Here is a 440-nt window from a genome sequence, read left to right on the forward strand (position 1 = left end):
AGCTATACGAATGTTATTAGCATGCGCAGCTTTTAAGGATTTCAAGCTATATCAAATGGACGTGAAAAGCGCAATTTTAAATGGCTACATAAATTAGGAAGTGTACGTAGAACAACCCCCAGGTTTTGAAAACCATAAGAATTCAGATCATGTTTATAAACTAACAAAGGCCTTGTATGGTTTAAAGCAAGCTTCTAGAGCTTGGTATGAAAGGCTAAGTGGATTTTTGTTAGAAAATGGATTTATAAGAGGAAAGGTAGATACAACCCTGTTCATCAAGACTAAGAATGATGATATTCTCCTAGTGCAAGTATATGTAGATGACATTATTTTTGGCGCTACCGATAAAGAGTTGTGTAATGAATTTGCCTATACAATGCAAAATGAATTTGAGATGAGCATGATGGGTGAACTAAATTTCTTCCTAGGACTTTAGATTA

Source organism: Malania oleifera, chromosome 1 (assembly GCF_029873635.1).
Source record: "Malania oleifera isolate guangnan ecotype guangnan chromosome 1, ASM2987363v1, whole genome shotgun sequence".
NCBI lineage: Eukaryota > Viridiplantae > Streptophyta > Magnoliopsida > Santalales > Ximeniaceae > Malania > Malania oleifera.